General features: G+C 32.7%; 1 pseudogene; it reads right to left on the bottom strand.

Annotated features, from left to right (window-relative positions):
• Positions 1-7,069: 7,069 nt before the first annotated feature.
• LOC144242496 (ubiquitin-conjugating enzyme E2 E1 pseudogene) lies at positions 7,070-7,717 on the bottom strand (annotated as a pseudogene).
• Between the last annotated feature and the right edge of the window lie 12,689 nt (positions 7,718-20,406).

The raw sequence follows: 20,406 nt of genomic DNA, 5'->3' as shown, positions 1-20,406 counted from the left end.
ATAACCATTAAAAATTTTAAATTAATTATATCAACTCAAAAGAGGTAAAAATAAAAGTCAACCATTATGAAAGCTTATTATGTTGCAGGTAAATTTCCAAAGACGTTACATGTATAAAGTCTTTTACATGCACAGTACTTACATGTATAATAATGAATAGCTGCAAAACCCTAGTGGATTACATGTGATCGTTTTCTCCACTTTATTGAGGAAATTGAGAAATAAAATATCTGTAACTTACTTGATGTGGCACAAGTATTCAGGGACTAAGCTGGGTTGCTATTTAGTTTACTATTTTTTATACTTGTTTATACTAACTTTAAATGGAGAACATGGGTGAGTTTATGGAGGTTAAGGAATCAGGGGTGATATGGGAACACATATGATCAAATAATCACTGTTTACATATTAAAATAATTGTTTATGTATGTGTGTCCATGTACATAACTGTGTTTAAATGGAAATGACCTATTCAGGTATCTGGAGATTTATAAAATCATAGTCATAATGTGTTTCATGTTTTTAAAAATCTCCAACAGATTGAGTAATTTCAGATATAGAGTTTCTTTAGAGATTTACAAGATTTATAAATATTTCCAGTGTCTGAAACTCAGCATGGTGTCATTAGTATATTTCAACATTTTCATCTTCATAAATTGCTTTTCAATTAGCAGCTCTCTTGAAATTTGCTAGCATTTCTTGGGCATTCAGGAGTTTTATTATCTTCTAAATATTAGTTCATTATATCATTTTGTAAATATTGTTACTTTATAAAGTAGTACACATTCCTGTCATATGATTAGATTATATAATGAAAGAAGTTTAATTGTCACATATCATTAAGTGTGCGGAAAAATACGTTTTTCAAAGGAAGAGGAAACTAAAAATGCAATCCCTACAATTACATTAGGTGATTCAGAATATCCTATTGTTATATCATAAAAAGCCTTCGAGAGAGGTGACAATGGGAACATATATTGTAAGCTAATATGTTTAACTCCTTCAGTCTTAAAATAGTTTTCACTCTTTTTTACCCTTTGAAATAATGAGTGGGGCATAAATATAGGAAAAACAAAAATATCCATCTCTCCTACAAACTTAGAACAGAGCTAGTTCACGAGTATCAAATACAATCTCATCGATATAGCAGAAAGATGACCCCAAAACTAGCCCAAAGCCCAATTCATAGCTGCCTTTTTAATAAGAATTTATAGTAACTAAAAAATAGAAGAGTAGGGGAGACACACTGAACCCAACGAATAAGAGGGTTCACACTGATACAGCATTTTGGGGTGAAAAAATAGCAGATGTCTCCAATAGAAAAGTGGTATCTCTTTATGCACAACATGTATTTAGATCCATTTCATTATAGTTTGAGCAAAGAAAAAAGATTATTTTTGTGCCATATTTCTCAAGATTTTTTCTTCTTATGAACTCAGAGATATGTTCTCAGTAATGCTTAGAAGTTTTGAAGAAGTCCTGACCAATGTGGACATAAAATTGGGTAAAGTTTATACCATTTTTGTATATTCTGCAGCATTAAACAAGGTTCGTTATAGAGTTGGTTGGTTCACCATACATATAGGAACTCGTTATAAATTAAAAAACAGTGTTCATGCTTGTACGTTTTCTTGATGCAAGAATAACAAGTTCAAATCCGTCAGAAGCCATAGTTATGATGCTTCTTCATAGTTACGTTGCTTCTTAAAAAACAAACCAAAACCAACAACAACCTTCCACTGTCTTCCTTCATCACTCAGACTTAAAATCCAACACCCTACATTGTCCTACAAAGTTCTTACAATCAAAATTCTGCAACATGCATAATTACCTCTTGGACATCATTTCCTTTTTCCGTCTTACTCATTTCATCCAGTACCTCTTGCTCTCTTTCTCTTCTTCCTTCACTACAAGTACAATCCTGATTCATTTACCTGGAAAAAAGAATCTTGCTATATCCATCTGCTTGTCTCCTATCTTCAATCCCATTACATCTTTAATCGTTAATTGCTCAGTGAAGCATTCATGGACTACTTTATTATTTTTTTCTCTTACTACTTTAGTCTCCAGTATTCAATGTCCTCTTTCTTAGCTTTATTTTTATTCTTAGCATCTATTACTATTAATATACTATATATTTGATTACTTATTATATTAATGTTTGCTATACTGGAATATGAGGACAGAGTTTACTAATATACTGTTTTATTTGTTAAGAAAAATAAATGTCTAGCACCAAGGGCTACCCAATGAAACATGTTCAACAAATAATTTATTCTCCTAATACATGAAAAAATGCATTTGTGTACCCAAAACAACTTAATATATGTTCAAGCCCCTATATTACAAATTTACTTTAATTGTTAGGATTGTTTTCTTTAATTCTCTAAGTAACCTATCAGTAATAGCATAAGAATGTGTGAATAAAACACACACACACACACACACACACGAGAATTACCTTATTATTTATATATGTATGAATTGACTCCTTATTTAACTGAATCCCCAAAGAATATATTTTAGGAAACCCTCAGGACTAGTTTTGGATGTGAAATGGGTATTGACGTGACCATTCTAACTATGTAAAAATTACTAACAAAAGACTCTTTTTAAGCACCAATACTTGTTAGATAAAGATAGATTTTGTGAAATAAAAGCTGTGAATTCTTTGAAGTAGTTTCATATTTTATGGTATCAAACAGAGAATCTTAAATAGAGTGGAAAGAATACCTTAACATGGTGTTAAAGTGAAACTAAGCCAATCCATAAAAATACCAGATTCGTCGTTAAATCTCCATTAAAAAAGAATGGGAAATATTAGATAAATCTGAGGAATTGGAGGTCACTTTTTATTTGTATTATCTGGTTAATAGTTTAATTTTCCTTATTCTCACTTCATTGTTCCTTAAGGATATACTTTTAACAAGTATATAAACCATTATAATCCTTGTTATATGTTTGATAAGTGACTTTCATAAATTTATCATCATTAAAAAGTAGTACATAGACATATTAACACTTGTAATCCATTTTTCACCACCATTACTCTTCATGAATTCTGTTCATAGAACATTCTACCTCTAATAATCATTGACCAAGAATGTCTCTTAATGTTGAATAACCAACACAAAATTTAATGCAGAGTTTAATAAGACTTCTCTAAAGTCATCAGTATGAATTTTCCTTTCTTAAGGAAATTCCAAAACATTGATACACAGTTTTCTTTGCATTTTTTTAACCTTTCAACTTTTAGCAACATTTTTCTCTTAGGACTTGCTTGCCATTTATTTATTTGTTTATGATTTTATTATTTATGATCAAAATAAGAAATTATTTTTCTTTTAATAATAGCAATAAAAATGTATTTGTATTTAGTTTTCTGAAACTTTCAATACTTTTTTGAATTAGTAATTCCTAAAATAAATTTAATATATTTTAATCACACTTTCCCTTGATTTTTAGTTTTAGGAGAAAATTTTGTTTAACTACCAAGAAGTATGCCTCATGTTTCTTTTCCATTTCCTCATTAACATTAAATCCACAACACTAGTATTTGTTCCTCGGGGAAGAAAATTTTCAACCATTTGAAGCATCAGTAGCAGAAATATGAAGATGCTTTTGATATGAGTATTTCCATTAGTAAATTAAAAATAAAATAAAATATATAGTTTCTCTGGAAAAACTAATTGAGAGAAGACAAAATCCTAGTGATCTTGAGGGCTCCATGCAGGTATTTGAGAGAGGTAGCTTGGAATAAACCATACTAAATAACCCTCCTATAATTGTTTATTCTTTTAATAACACATGCTAAGTTTTCCAAGGCTAATTATTTTTCTTTATCCAGAATGAATTTTCTGTGGCATTTAGTAAATTTGATCAGTTTGTCTTCTGAAATGTTGATGTGTATTTGATGTTAATTCAAAGCATTATTTGAATATTTCTTTATATTCAACTTTAAGGTTCAAAAGCTGCCACATACATCAAATATCCTTTGAACAAAGAATGATGTGATAATGAGGGAGAAATGTGCTTACCAATTGCATAGGATATAATAGCATTGGCTCCCTGACCTGCATCAAACAAAGAAACAAGACAAAAGAAAGAATGAAAAGAAACTGCCAGGCATTGGATCAAATGAATTAGTTTTCTCACTAAATAAACAATTTAGAGCTTCTCATCACTTCTCAGTGCATGTTCATATGTCATCTCTGGTAGCAGCTCAAAGCTGATTTTGTGATTTCTCTCACTTGGTATCAGAGATTCAGACAACATCTTTTCTTCTTTTTTAAAGTACTTAGACTATGGATAAATAGCATGTTGAACATAAGACTATGCTGCAACTTTTTGTATTTGTAATGTAGAAGTTTTATCAGACCTTCACATCTCACATACACATCCCCAAAGTGATATCTTCCAGGGGTACAGAACAAGCCATTTCCTCAATTTCAGTGTCATATTCAATGACAAAGTAGATCTTCAAATCATTCTGGAAGTTAGTTAAGCTACTTTCCTTTCAAGTCAGACAAAATGTGCCAAGAATATAGGCTAGGGAAACACAGATTGATTGGAGCTCATGTTCTTGTATGTTTTGTTAATGAATTTCTGTTTGGTCTTATCCACTTACCACGCCATTTTTCTGAATTTTGTTGGTACACATTTGTTGGTACAAAATAACTTTTTGATCCAAATAAAATGGCCCCAGTTTCCATCCCTGGCCCTAAAAACGTCACCTTCTACCATTACATCACTTCTAATGTTGCCTCAAGAGGTAGTTATGTTCTATGACTTCTCATCCTTGGTATTTGTTTCCAGACCCAGTTTCAGTCGTCACCCACTACAGCAGTCCTCTTTCCCTTCCATTTTGTCCATGTGTTTGCTTTATTTCAGCTTCAGTTTCTCCAGAACAAAAATGTAAATCTATATCAGTAATACTTTGAAAGTTTGAGGATAATGAGAATGTGGTGAAAAAGTAGAGATTAAAGCCCAAATCAGAACAAACAACAAATTAAATACTAGTGTTCTTCCAAGTTTCTTTTTCATCTTTCACCCTTGCCAATTGGTATTTCTTATCATTCCTAACTGTCCCCAAACCCAACCTTTCCACCATTTTGTGGATATTTTTTCCTCTCAATAGCCACTTCCAAATTCCTAAAAATATCTTTTCTCTAGTGTTTTGAGAACCTAATTTCTGCTTTTTTGATTATGTTATATGAAGTGACATAATTCCTAAATTGTTTTGCTATTTTAGTTTCAGTATACCTTCAGTATACCTTCTTCCCCATCCAAATAAATGACAACAAATAAAAACAAGCAAGGAAGTAAAAGCCATTGTGTGTGATCCTTATAAGATTCACTTATGAGGCTTAAAATGGAGGGCCTTGGACATTTCTCAGACATATTTATTTGGAATTATTAAGCTACCGGCACAGCAACCTGTCTTTCAGTGAGATGACAAGGTGTTGCTCAAAACCACATTAAGGTTTGACAGCCACCTATGTGAAAATAAGAGCCTTGCTCTCTTGTTACAATATCCTCCTTAGATCACTTATTCAAATATGAGATAGACTTATTTATTTTTATCTCTTAAGTGGTTAGTCAGATTTTCTTTTTCTTTCTTTCTTTCTTTCTCTTTCTTTCTTTCTTTCTTTCTTTCTTTCTTTCTTCCTTTCTTTCTCTTTCTTTCTTTCCTTCCACTCTTTTGAAACACCGAGCTTTAGAAAATACATTTCTTTTGACATTTCACTGAAAAATAATGACATTAAATGATGTGAAATGATTTAAATTACATTTATAGACCTGAAATTTTACAATAAAAATGTTGATAGTACAATGATGTCTTTATTTGTAACTCAAGACATAGTATGTATCCTTCATCTATGCTGAAGCATTTAAAGTGTTTACCCTAAGCAAATCATTATACTAGACCCAGTGAGGATAGAAAAACTGTCCTCCTGAAACTTATAGTCCAAGGAGGAAGACCTGAGATCTATACAAATTGGTATCAAGCCAAATACACCTTAATAATTATTACCAAGAGAGGCTACAAAGAGAACAAGGAATAACTACAAAGAGTAACAATTTTATAAAGAGAAACTATAGCTTTAAACTACTTAATGATGCATAAGTATTTTTAAGCAGTTGTTAAGCTGAGAGTGTTTGGATGTTTGTAGATGCTGATGAAAAATGAATGATAGAGGCAGGAAAAGAGTGGTCTGTGGGACAGTTGGCCTGGAAACATCATCATCAGAGGATTAAATGAGAAAATATATTGAAGAGTTTAATAAATTGAGAGATTCTTTTTGCTTGTTTTACTATTGTTTATTAGCACACCAACAAATGCAGACATCGTAGTTCACAACACATAACTGATCCTATTCCATACCTTACAATTAACAGCTTAGGGTAGTTTACTACAGGTTTTCACATGCCATGATTCAAACCTCTCACCTTGGCACAGTAAAGTAGACTAATACATAAAATAAAACACATAACTACTCCTCATTTCCTATACGGTGTCTTAGAGCCATGTGTCCATTATATCTGTATCTATATCTTTCTATATCTATATCATCTATATCTATATCTATCTATCTATCTATCTATCTATCTATCTATCATCTATCTATATATATATATATAAGGTGACAGTCTCTGAAAGCTGTTAAATATCAATGTGCCCTCCCAAGAAGGTAAAAGAAATTCCATTTTTTTTGAACCAAAAAATGTGTGGTCTTATAAGGACTTTACATAAATGACCATGTTTATAACCTGTACAAAATTAAGCTACCTTAAATTACAGACTATGAACAACTGAACCCAGATGCCTATTCTTTGTACTACATTTCAGCTAATATTGCAAAACTAATGAAAGTTTTAAAAGTTGCTATTATCAAGTCTTTGTACTGTAGCAAGATAACTTAAGATACAACAAACTCTTAGGAAATGAGACTGAATAAAGTCTGTTCTAGAAATACCCTACTTTTTACTAACTCCCACCCTTCCCCACCCCTTCAAAGTCACAAGTAGCTCTTTCTGACAAACAGTGTAAAAATTGTGAAAACCCAGTTTATGTAACATATCTCTTGGTCCAGTGTATGGCCATTCTACCATGGTCTGCTCTGTTAGTCATATACTCAGTGGCAATGCAGGCTGTAAGAGGAGAGAAGATAAAAAGGAGAACTTTAAAAGAGGTTAGTGCTGCACTCCAATTATCTTATTAATATGTACAAGCAAATAACTCCTTGACTGTTAATGTTACAGTGATATTGTCCAAAATATAACCTTTGGAGGCTTGAAAGGGATATTCTGGTATAAGAGTGATATCAAGGAAGAATATTCCACCCTCATGTATGGATCCTGGAGGCCTCAGAATGGTGGATCTCCATTCATAGATGTTACCACCTTTGGGACTAGCACTCCAGTTAGGCAGAGGGTCTAAAGTATGTTTGCCAGTTCCTTCTGAATCCTCTTAGCCCTGGTAGTGAGGAGTTTGGAATTTTTGCTCATAACTAACTTTACTCTCTTTCTTCTTGGGGGTGTTTGTTTCTTTCTTTCTTTGCTGGTTGGAGGACAATGACGAGGGTTTGGTGCTGTCATTCCAAACGTCATCCAACATAGTGAAAACCCCACCCTCCAATAAACAGCCTATGTCTTTGTGTCTGACCCCTTTGTGCCATTGCTCTGGCTGAAGGCTGCTGCTCCTGGGGCTGGGCATGGCCTGTCTTTCTGTTGCTGGGAGAGGAGCAGAAGTCAAACTGAGTGAGTCTTGAGTAACTATCACTTCATAATATTAAGGCAAGAAAATACTATTTTAAATTACATAAGAGTCAGTAATGGGCTATCGCTAAACGAGTGAATTTTGACTGTGGTTTGAGGATCAGGAAACCTAATAAGTATTTTATTTAATAAATAAATCAAACACTGAAAATATAAAAATACCATGAAAATTATTGAGGTGGTTTTTTTGGCTAATTTCAACAGCTGCATGCTTATGATAAAAGTATAAGTGAGAAAAAATGATATTTTTAAGATATGTAAAATAGAAAATTATAAATAAAATTATAATGTAGTTTATAAGTCAAATGTAAATTACAAATAAAAATTCTGTCAATTCTAAGTACAGTCTTGAGATTTTCTTGTAAGAAGAAATGTCTCAGAATGATAGTCACAAAAGATAAATATCTTTCAGTAAAGCTTTTTATTCAACTTTTTTGAAAATAGTAAATATATAATTAGCTACATTGATTTTATCAGAGTGGCAACTGCCATCGATAATACTGTAAGTGTTTGCAATTATTTACAAATTGTAACAAACTATTATCAACTATAGAAAAAACTATAATCCTTAAAGTTGTTATCCTGTCATTTGTCACCGCAGGATTTTTTGGATAAGTTCTGGCCTCACAGAGATAACAAACTGAGAATAAAAAAGACATCAACTAATTTCCAACATCTCAGATGATCCCTAAAGAGCATCAGTAAAATTGAGTGTTATCTAAGGACTGTCACCAAATGTACAATTTAGGAAGATGGAACTGAGAACTGACAGTCAATTAAACCTCAAGGAAACTATGATATGATACATCTGCTGATTACAGAGGGGCTTAACACTAATGTGGAGTAAGTGGTTGATATCAAAGTGTGACGGAATGACAACCGTTAAATATGATCAAAGAAAGTGCCTCTTTTCAAGGAAGGCTACACTGAAAAAATAAATTCAGTTCAGTCTTTAATTTTTGTCAGTACATTTGGAATAAAAGACACTGAAAATTCTTTAAAGCAGAAAGCTGTGTAGGACATATAATACCTATGTGATTGGGCAGAGACAATAGAAGATTTGGTACCTCCAATGATATCAGTTCTATTTGCCCAAAGAAAATTTTACTCATAGTATTTTTAAAGCATTATAAAAGCTTAAAATTGAGATGAAAATGGTGATGTATGAAAAATAAAAAAGAGAGAGTGAATATTCTATTAGCTTATTTGAAGGCAGTGGAGGCTCTAGGGATAAACAAAGTTCTGGCAATATTTTAACTATAATATCAGAGAAAATAATAGTAGTCTCAAATAAGTAAAGGGCATGTTTTTGTATGAGTGATTGAAAGGGACTTAAAAAAAAAATAATGAAAGAGGGGCTCCTGGGTTGTTCAGTTGGTTAAGCATTCGACTCTTGGTTCGACTTTCTGCTCAGGTCATGATCTCACAGTTCATGAGCTCAAGCTCACACTGGGATCTGTACTCACAGCTGCAGAACCTGCTTGGGATACTCTCTTCCTTCTTTGCTTTCTACCCCTCTCCCACTCAGTCTCCACCTGTCTCTCTCAAAATAAATTAATAAACCTTTTTTAAAAATGAGGAGCACCTGGGTGGCTCAGTCTGTTGAGTGTCTGACTTTGGCTCAGGTCATGATCTCGCGGTTCATGAGTTCGAGCCCTTCATGAGGCTTGCTGTTGTCAGTGTGGAGCTGCCTTCAGAACCTCTATCCCTTTCTCTCCTTCTGCCCTTCCCCTGCTCGCACTTTCTCTCTCAAAAATAAACATTTAGGGGCGCCTGGGTGGCTCAGTCGGTTAAGTGTCCGACTTCAGTTCAGGTCCTGATCTCACAGTTCGTGGATTCGAGCCCCGCGTCAGGCTCTGTGCTGACAGCCAGCTCAGAGCCTGGAGCCTGCTTCCGATTCTGTGTCTCCCTCTTTCTCTGACCCTCCCCTGCTCACGCCGCCTGTCTCTTTCTCAGAAATAATTAAAACATTGAAAAAAATTTTTTAAAAATAATGAAAGATATTGTCTCCGCGATGGTGTTTACTCTCTAAGCTAGCATATTTTTTTAAATTTCTATTTAATATGTTCCATATATAGTTACAGGTAATAATACATGAACTGTCATTTGAAGAAAAAGTGAAACAGTCAACATACAATGACATTGAATTTACGAAATTTTAGGCAGAGAAAACAGCATTTTCCTTAAACAATTCAAGAAAAAATAAATTTTATGAGGTATTTTACATAATATTAATTGCAATATAGAAATATACTTCTAGAAGATTTGGATTGAAGAAACCCTGCAAATAAAAAGAGCAATTAAAAAGAGATTATATCATCCATATTATAGTTAAAGATACACCAAGTGAACACTATTATACTATAAACAGGAAAAAAAGAATGCATTTATGAGCAATTCGGGATGATTCATTATCCAATTATTGATATATTAAGGATAAAGAAACATAGTTACAATATTTTTTCAAATGTGTATGATTTTTAAGTAATATAGCTGAAGAAAAAATATAAAATATAAAAATTTTAAAAGGAACAATGATTTCAGTATTGATAAGGTCTAAGTTGCCAGTGGGATATCCATTTGGAGAAAATAAGTAAATAACAAAAGTTTTAAAAGAAAGTCATGATAAAAAAAGGTTTTGATGATCATTAATATGTTTGTGTATTTTAAAGTTTTTTTGTTTTAGTTAACTTTTGCTGTGTAAGAAACTATTCTAAAACTTTGTGGCTGAAAGCAATTTAAGTAGTTATTTAGCCTTGTATAGTTGTAGGTTAGCAAAACATCTAGGTGGTTCTTACTGGATCATTGTTGCTAGTCTCAGCCAGGCTTGCTTCATGTGTCTTGAGTCAGCTGGTAGATTGGCTATGGCTGGCTCTTTAAAAAATGTCATTCACAAATGAAACCTTGGGAAACTTGGGCTACAGCCCCATGGTCTCACCCTTCAGCATGCTAGTCTAAGTTTGTTCACTTGTTTTTAGAATTTCAACAGAGGGAGTAGGAAATAAATGTACAAAACCTAAGCCTAAGAAGAAGCATACTACCACTTCCACTGTGTTTCATTTGTCAAACAAGGCAGAGACAAAATTCAGAAAGAGATAAAGGGACTCCATTTCTTGGTGGTTAGAACTATTACAAAGGGCAGGGAACAATATGGGACAATATCAGATAAATGTTCATAGAAAAGTGAAAGTTCAGAAATCTTTAAAAACAAAACAAGAAAAGGAACTTTTCATGTCATGTAGAAGGTTGAAACAATGAAGGAGATTGAAAATAGAAAAGGTCGAAACACTCTCAAGTTCCATCCATGTTGCTACACATGGCTAGATTTCATACTTTCTCATTGCCATGTAGTATTCCATTATATAGATAAACCACATCTTCTTGATCTGTCATAGGTTTGCACGTATAGGAGGATTAGGAGGAAGTTAATGGAGGACCATGGGGGAGCAGAAGGGGAAAAAATGTGGGAGAGAGGGAGGGAGGCAAACCCTGAGAGTCTTGAATGCCGAGAACAAACCAAGGACTGATGGGAGTGGGGGAGAGAGGGAAGGGGGTGATGGGCATGGAGGAGGGCACTTGTGGGGATGAGCACTGGGTATTATATGGAAACCAACTTGACAATAAACTATTAAAAAAAAGAAAATGAAAATGTCAGATGCATTGTGGGAAAGTGATAAGAGAGCTTTTTCAAAAAAATTAGATATAGGAGCACCTGGGTGGCTTAGTTGGTTAAGCGTCCGACTTCAGCTCAGATCATGATCTCACGGTTCGTGGGTTCGAGCCCCGTGTCAGGCTCTGTGCTGACAGCCAGCTCAGAGCCTGGAGCCTGTTTCAGATTCTGTATCTCCCTCTCTCTCTGAACTGCCCCTGCTCACGCTATCTCTCTCTCTCTCTCAGAAATAAATAAAACATTTTAAAAAAATTAAATATAAAAATGCTCTAGGGTAATTTTAAAAATTCTTATTTTAATATTTATTTTGATTCCATTATCTGTTTGTTAGTGGTGAGAACACTAAAAATTTTAAAGAAAAATAGACATGACTTGTGAGCACACTCTATGTACGGGAACTTATTCTTGTGCAATGCCGTGCTTTTTCATGTTGTCTGTCTGTCTTTCTTTCCTTCCTTCTTTCTTTCTTTCTTTCTTTCTTTCTTTCTTTCTTTCTTTCTTTCTTNTTTGATTCCATTATCTGTTTGTTAGTGGTGAGAACACTAAAATTTTTAAAGAAAAATAGACATGACTTGTGAGCACACTCTATGTACGGGAACTTATTCTTGTGCAATGCCGTGCTTTTTCATGTTGTCTGTCTGTCTTTCTTTCCTTCCTTCTTTCTTTCTTTCTTTCTTTCTTTCTTTCTTTCTTTCTTTCTTTCTTTCTTTCTTTCTTTCCTTCTTTCTTTCTTTCTTTTTCTTTCTTTCCTTCTTTCCCTTCCTTTCCTTTCCTTTCCTTTCCTTTCCTTTCCTTTCCTTTCCTTTTTTTCTATTTTAGTGTTGTGATAATCCAACTACATTGTTAAATTCTTGGCAGTTGTCTTATGAAACATCAGTTTTATTTCTGATCCATAAACTTCTTATTATATCCCTTTTATCTATGGCTTTAAAAATTCTAATTGAATAGATTTTATATTTCAGAGAAATTTAGGTTTACAGAAAAAAATGAGTGAAAATAAAGATTTCTCAAATACCCTGTTTCCTTCCATACACAGTTGCTTTTATTATTAATATGTCACATTAATTAGTGTGGTATACTTCTTATAACTGATGAGCCAATATTGATACTTTATTATTAACTGAAGTCCACATTTTACATTAAGGTTAATTGTCTTTGCTTTTTTTTGACAGATGTGTAACATATATCCACCTTTAGAGTATCTTACAGGATGGTTCCACTGCTACAAATCCGCTGTGCTCTACTTATTCATCCTTCCCCCTCTCCTTCCAAAATACTGGTTAACCACTGGTTCTTTCCTTGTCTCATTAGTTTTGCCTTTCCCAGGTAATCATGTAGTTGGAATTATAGAGTGTATAACCTTTTCAAATTGTCCTCTTATACTTAGCAATATGCATTTAAGGATCCTTCATATGTCTTTGCGACTTGATAGCTCATTTCTTTCTAGTGGTGAATAATATGGCACTGTCTGCATGCATCACAGCTTATTTATCTATTCATCTACTAAAGTACCTATTGGGTTGCTCCCAAATATTGGGAATTATGAATAAAGCTGCTACAAACACTCATGTGTAGGTTTTTGTTTAGACATAAGTTTTTAGTTCATTTGGGTAAATATCAAGGCACATGATTGTTGGATCATAAATAAGGATGTGTTTAGTTTTGAAAGAAATTGCCAAGCTGTCTTTCATAGTGTTACTATATTCACTGAGTAATTACCTAATAGTACAGTTTCTGGATCGTAGGCTAGTTCTATTTTTAACTTTTTGAAGAATCTCCATCATACTGTTTTCCAGAGTGGCTACACCCATTTGCATTCTCACCCACTGTGCAAAGAGGGTCCTCTTTCCCCACATCCTTGCCAGCACCTGTTCTTTCTTGTGTTGTTGATTTTAGCCATTCTGACAGATGTGAGATGATATCTCATTGTAGTTTTGAATTGTAGTTCCCTGATGATCAGTGATGTGGAGCATCTTTTCATGTGTTTGTTGACCATCCATATATCTTCTTTGGAAAAATGTTTATTTATGTCTTCTGCCCATTTTTTCCAGATTATTCATTTTTTGGGTGTTGTTAAGTTCTTTATACATTTGTATACTATTCTTGATGATGTCCCAATAGATTATTTTTACTTTTCTTTCCCTTGACGTGTCTAGTAAGAAGTTATTATAACCAAGGTCAAAGAGGTTACTGTCTGTGTTCTCCTGCAGGATTTTGATGGTTTCTTGTACCACATTTAGGTCTTTCATCCATTTTGAATTTATTTTTGTGTATGGTGTAAGAAGATGGTCCAGTTTCATCTTTTTGCATGTTGCTGTTCAGTTTTTCCAATACCATTTGTTGAAGAGGCTGTGTTTTTTCCATTGGATATTCTTTCGTGTTTTGTCAAAGATTAATTGGCCATATAGTTGTGGGTTCATTTCTGGTTTTTCTATTCTGTTCTGTTGACCTATGTGTCTATTTTTATGCCAGTGCCATATTTTTCTGATCAGTATAGCTTTGTAATATACCTGAAATCTGGAATTGTGATACCTTCACTTTTCTCTTTCAGGCCTGCTTTGGCTTTTTGGGGACTTTTGTGGTTCCAGGTAAATTTTAGGATTGTTTATTCTAGTTGTGCAGAAAATTCTGTTGGCATTTTTATGGGGCTTGCATTAAATGTGTAAATTGCTTTGGGCAGCATAGGCATTTTAATAATATTTGTTCTCCCAACCCATGAACATGGAATGCCCATTTCTTTGCATCCTTTTCAATTACTTTCATCAATGTTTTTATATTTTTCAGAGTACAGGTCTGTCACCACTTTGGTTAGGTTTATTCTTAGGTATCTTATTGTTTTTGGTCCAATTGTAAATTATATTCTTTATCAAGTTGAGGATATTCCCTTCTTTCCTAGTTTGCTTAGTGTTCTTATCATAACAGTGTGTTGGATGCTGTCAATTTTTTTTACTCTTTTTGTATAATCATAAAAATTTTTTCCACTAGTCTGTTGATGTGATTTTTTTCATGTTTTCATATGGTAAGAGTCTTTAACATGAGCTCTACCTTTTTAGCAAAATTTTAAGTGTACTATTCAGAATTGTAGCTATCCACATGATGTTGTAAAGAAGATGCCCATAATTTATTCATCTTGTATATAATAGTTTAAAATGGTATTCTACTCTCTTTTGCAAACTGATTGAATAATGAGCACTAAGAAATTAAGGAGATTAAGAAATTGAAGTGATCTAACTCAGAGATAATTATAGGTTTGTCCCTAAGCTGCAGAGATTATTATGAAAAAAAAGGTGATATGGAATGTTTTGGGATCTATTTTGGAGTTAACATTGACAAGGATTACTGATTAATTTTATTATGGATGTTAAGCAAAAAGGGAGAATAAAAAAGATTTTTAAAAACATTTTTTGTCTGAAAAAAATAAAGATTTTTGTCTAAGCAATCAATGCCATCATGTAAAATGGAGAAGATTCGACAAAGAAGAATCTGGGAGAAAAGAGTATAATTAAAAGACCTGTTTATGGTATATATTGCCATTTATAGCCATAAGACAGCTAATGAGTGAGTTAAGGTAGAAAAGGTAATAGCATCTAGCATTGATTCCTAGATCTTATCTCATTTAGACAGTAAGTAGAAGAGTGAGCAAGAAAAGGAGATTGGAAGGAGCAAGAAAAGAGTTATTTGAAAGAAGTCATGAGGAAAATAAAAAGTCTTCAAGGGGTTTAGTCATTTATGTTAAATCTTATTAGAAATTTGATTTTCATACGTTTTATACATTAAATTTTATTATATTATGAAAAAAGTGGCATATTAGGTTTGTATTTTTCTCTGTGTTATCCTCACTATTAGCCCAATCATAGCAATAAAACAAGAGGAATGAATATGTTGGATGAATAATAAAGTACATTATAAACCACAACAATAAAATATTGGCATTGCATATTGTTATGGACTGAATTGTGTCACATCAAATATTCACATATAGAAGCTCTAAACCCCAGTACCTCAGAATGCAGCCATATTTGCAGATGAGGTCTTTAAAAAAAGTCATTAAGTTAAAATAAAGTCAGTAGAGCACTTTTGTAATACTATACAACTGGTTTTCTTATAAGAAGATGAGACACCAGGAGTGTATGTACACAGAGGAATGATCATGTGAAAAGGCAGCAAGGGGGAAGCTATATAAAAGCCAAGGAGAGAGGATTCAGAAAAAAAATTTTTTTCTAGCACCTTGATCTTAGATTCTTAGGCCCCAGAAATGTGAGAACTTAGATTTCTGTTGTTTAAGCTTGAGAATCTATGATATTTTGCTATGGCAGCACTAGTAAACTAATAGACATATATTTATTGACTTTAATGTAAATCTCTGTAATTATTTATCAATTATATTATTTCTGTCACTAAGTAGTTGTAACAAGCTAAACCATTAACCTCTCTGGAGCACAGTATAATAAAGAACTTAGAAGATGCAGAAGTGCACAGAATTTTCTGGGTTTTACAGAGAACAAAGAAAGTAATGTTAGGCAAATTTCCAAGTCATGTGCAAAGTCCTTAGCAATTGAGAACTTGGTCATAAAATGATGGAAAGGAGAAAATTAATAGGAACAATAGTATCATAAGTCCTTCAAAAGAGATTCAGTATCAAATGCATGAATAACAGAGGCCCTTGGGAAATTGATTATACCTTCAAATATTTGGGGTAAACTTAAATGTTTCATGATCAGACTCTGAAATTTCAATTTGTAATGAAAGAAAATATATCTTATTGGTGTTGGAAACTTCCAAAAAAATTAACATTTGATTTACCACTTGTACATTTTAATAATTAGCATACATTTTTGTAACTTCAAATGCATTATACATAAGGTAAAATAGTTGTTTATATAGTTTTATTTTTCTAGATAAATCTTCACTGACATTTGCATTATAAAATACATATTTGTTTTATGAACAAACTCATTCCAAATCACCTTTTCAAAGTTATAATTAGTTTGCAGTAACAAAATGTCTTCTACATTTGTTAATTCCCCTTAAACTTTTCTCAGGACAAGTATAAAATAGTTTTTCTATGCATTAAATAGCTGGAAATGCAGATCGACTTAGAACATTACCAAAAAAATGATTAGAAAATTATTATCTTAAATAATTATTATAATTTCATGTATTGTTTACGATGTTCATATAGGGTTCATACACTTCTTTAAATGATTCATTATTATTATAATGAATATTATTATGGCAACTATTTTGAAAATGATAGAGGCCTGTTTGAGATAGTCCTAGAAACCCATTTGTTATATTTCTTAGTAATAAAGACCATGCCAATTTATGTAATCCAATTAATTATTTTCCCGCTCACAAATACATGAGAGCTGAATTATCTCTGCATTAGAGAAAATGAAGCACACAAATATCATATAAATCAATTATATTTAAATTATATTTTTAAAACATGTCGATATAAAAGAGGCTATCAAATGTAGAACTTTTAAAATTCTAAAGAATATAATTTTCTTTTTCTTATAAAAGCTTTTATCATCCATGAAATTTTTTAAATTTAAAAATAAAAGTATTTCTATTTTTCGAGAGCAAGAGAGCTCAACCATGGGAGGGGCAGAGATAATGAGAGAGAATCCCAAGCACGTTCCATGCTGTCAGTGTAGAGCTCAACACGGAGCTTGAACCTAGGAACTATGAGATCATGACCTGAGCTGTAATCAAGAGTCGATGCCCAACTGACTGAGCCACCCAAGTGCTCCCATCTATGCCATTTTTAATGAAACTAAAAAAATATAATGGATTCCAAGAGACATCATTATTTTTTGTAGTATGTAGAAAAAAATATTATAAAAAGCACAAAATGAAATTGTGGCATGTTTCCAATTATAAAAAGTGTTTTCATTTTGTGAATATTAAAATGTGAAAAAGTAACTCCCAACCTCAATAAGTGTTTTATAATTTTATTCCTTTTGGTATAATAACAAATAATAATATTAGAGGATATATATCCACAGCTTTAGATGAATATTTACTTAATTTCTCCAAGGGTATGATATAATAATGCTCATGAAGTGATATGAACATCTGGACAATTACAAGAATGAAAATTATTTTTAAAACATTTGGATTTGGATAATGTTCTGGTAACTGCTTGTTAAACAGTCTTCATCTCTTTTGGAGAAATTTTGTATTTAATATATGCGTCATATTTCATTTAGGGATTAAAGAATATAGAATTAGTCATTTAATAGTAATTACCTGTAGTTAGCATATACACAAAATGGAAAATCTAATAGTCTCAGTCTGATGTTTGACTTGACTGGGCTTAATAACTGATTTTTTCATTTCATTACACTCTGTTGTGAAAGTGACACCAACTAGTGTTTTCTTCTCCTACTCACCTTGCAAGTTAATAAAGTAAAATACTTTTCAAAAAACAGAACATCCTTGAATAATGATACTTTTTATTTTAATTACTATAGGCATGGAATTTCTTTGAAGTTGACAGCAAAAGACTATATTTCTGATGTTCTTTTTAGTATGGCTATTACTGTATCATTGAATAAATCTAGTTATATTATTTTCTGAGAGAAAATGGAACTATAATGAGGAAATGGAACAAAAGTAGTATTTGATCATCCATCGGCATGTCAGGAAGGCACTCTTACTGAAGGCCCTTCCTTAGCATCTATATTGCAGTTAGTATCTATTATAGAGATAAAAATATACAAAAGTTTACACCTCAGCCAGTTCTAAGAATAAGATAAACACGTGTTTTTGCCTTCATGCCAACTTGTTTTTACATTCCTTGATAAAACTATCACTTAGTAAGTTTAATGTTCTTGAATTAACTATTTAAATACTTTTTTTTCTCCTGAAGGGAGAACAAAGTAAAGCAAAGCATATGAAATGTAAACTTTCCTTAGAGCTTTTTCTCCAAAACACAAGACTCCAAATGCATGAAAATTCCCTGGATTTGTCAAATGGCCTAGAATTCTGATGTAATAAGTTTAAATAATTTGTTTTTATATATTTCCAGCTATACATTTTTAAAAAATTGTCCATCAAGAAAGTTGTATTCACATTATTTGTTTTCCCTTGGAGTCTTAGAGAATTCACTATTCATTGTTGGTATTCAGTTCCATAGAAACAATTAGGTCTGCTGTAGAATGATGCAGATAGATAGATGATAGATATAATAGAAATAATAGGATGATAGATGATAGATAGATTAGATAGATAGATAGATAGATAGATAGATAGATAGATGATAGATAGATAGATAGATAGATGATAGATAGAGGTAGATGATAGACAAAGACACTAACCATAATGGGTGAAATGTCAAATTAGATTATGTTAAAATTAAGAACTTCTGACAGATGATAGATGATAGATAGATAAATAGATAGATAGATAGATAGATAAATAGATAGAAGATAGTCAGGTACATACATACATACATACATATATACAATGAAACATGGATACATAGATAGTGAAAGGAATCTATTCAAAGCACCCCTCCACCCTCACCAGTCAAGTTTACAGGCAAAACTCATAGGTGTCTGCACTTGGCCCTAAGTCATTGCTTTTCTAGGTCACAGAACCCTACATTCTCAGAAAATAGACCACAACTACCAAACATATTCTGTAACTTGAGCACAACCCACATCCCAGAGGAAGCCTGGACAGAGCCCTTTGAGTAACCTGCCACCTCCTGCCCTATCCAGCAAAGAATCCACCCACTCCTCACACACTCTATTGGCACAGCAACAAATAAATTTACAAACAGAGAGGGAGGAAAGCAAACCATAAGAGAATTTTAAATACAGAGAACAAACTGAGGGTTGATGGGGGGAGTGGGAGAGGGGAAGTGGGTGATGGGCATTGAGGGCACTTGGGATGAGCACTGCGTGTTATATGGAAACCAATCTGACAATAAATTAAAATTAAAAAAATACCCTAAAGCAAAAACAAACTAACTAACAAACAAACAAACTCTTAAAAGGCTTAGAGACAGACAGAAGCTTAGCTGGCTAACCTCTCTCTTGAAGTCTGGCCTCTCTTCTCTGTTGGAGAGTGAATAAACTCTGTCCTGCTTATCGCTCTATTCCTTGTGAAGTTTTTTGCCACCCATGTCACCAGCCACCCTAACAGACAAATAAGCAACTACAAAAACCATCACTAAACTATCGTAAAACTCTCATGAAATACGCAAGCAGTTAGCATAGATCCTAAGTCCATTCATTTAAACATTGCATTGGAAGAGGGAGTAAAAGAAGCTTAGAGTTTACCAGTTGCCCTGAAGTAGGTAATGTCCAAAGCTAATAGGCCATTTTTACCACATACATATTCAAGTAATAATTTTTTTTATTATTGCCAGATAAGAAGTTTAAAACAAAGTGTTTAGTATGAAAGTATTAAGATTTACCCATGTTATTAACCATATGTTCCTGGCTCATTCATTTTCATCAATGTATATTTGTGAATAAATCTAATTTTATATTTCCATTTTCCTTAAAAAGTGTAATATAAAAAAGTGTTAAATATAGAAATGCTATAACCTTCAGTTAAGTTGCTGACATAAATATCTGTGAGAAAAATTGAAATGTGGTTTTAATGTTTAAAGATCTTAAGAAAGGAATGCTAGGTACTAGGAAAATGATTTGCCCCTAAATCTATCATCTGAGGAGAGAAAATCTTGATCTTACCTGCTTGACAGCCCCTAAAACTATAGCAGAGAAACATTGACAGGAAATATACCTCAAGTATATAACAAGTAGCACACCTGTCTATCTTATAAAAATGGTAGGAGATATTTTTCTCCAGTTACTTGGAGAGAGATGAGCTCACTTTTACTTATTTAAATATATATATACACACAGAGACACAACACAAATGCCATCTTTATTTTCCATGTTACTATAATAGCTATGTATATTTGTTTCCTATAAAAA

The sequence above is a fragment of the Crocuta crocuta genome, unplaced genomic scaffold (assembly GCF_008692635.1).
Source record: "Crocuta crocuta isolate KB4526 unplaced genomic scaffold, BGI_CrCroc_1.0 scaffold629, whole genome shotgun sequence".
In the NCBI taxonomy this organism is placed as follows: Eukaryota; Metazoa; Chordata; class Mammalia; order Carnivora; family Hyaenidae; genus Crocuta; species Crocuta crocuta.
Note: the sequence above shows the minus strand (reverse complement) of the source record. Positions and strands in the feature narration are given on the sequence as shown.